Raw genomic sequence first — 329 nt, 5'->3', positions numbered from 1 at the left:
AAGAGTGTGAATGCCAGGGGAGAGAGACTCATGCCTTTTCATCATCACTGGGTTAGGGTAGGATGGGTTAGTAAGGAAAAAAACTGTTCATTCCCATGATACTGAAATAATACTTAGTTACAGAACAGAATAATTAGCACTTGGGTAATATTTGCAGACACACTGCTAAATAGTTACAATGCATGCTTGCACAATACAGCTGAGTACCTTGCTCCACAAGTTGTGTACGCAGGTTAAATATGACAAGAAAGACACATGTTAAGAACCTGTGTTTGCAGAAAAAATGTTCTGTATTTTGGCAAATATGAATAGATGATGAACATCATAGA

Source organism: Merops nubicus, unplaced genomic scaffold (genome assembly GCF_000691845.1).
Source record: "Merops nubicus isolate BGI_N331 unplaced genomic scaffold, ASM69184v1 scaffold5184, whole genome shotgun sequence".
Lineage (NCBI taxonomy): Eukaryota > Metazoa > Chordata > Aves > Coraciiformes > Meropidae > Merops > Merops nubicus.
Note: the sequence above shows the minus strand (reverse complement) of the source record.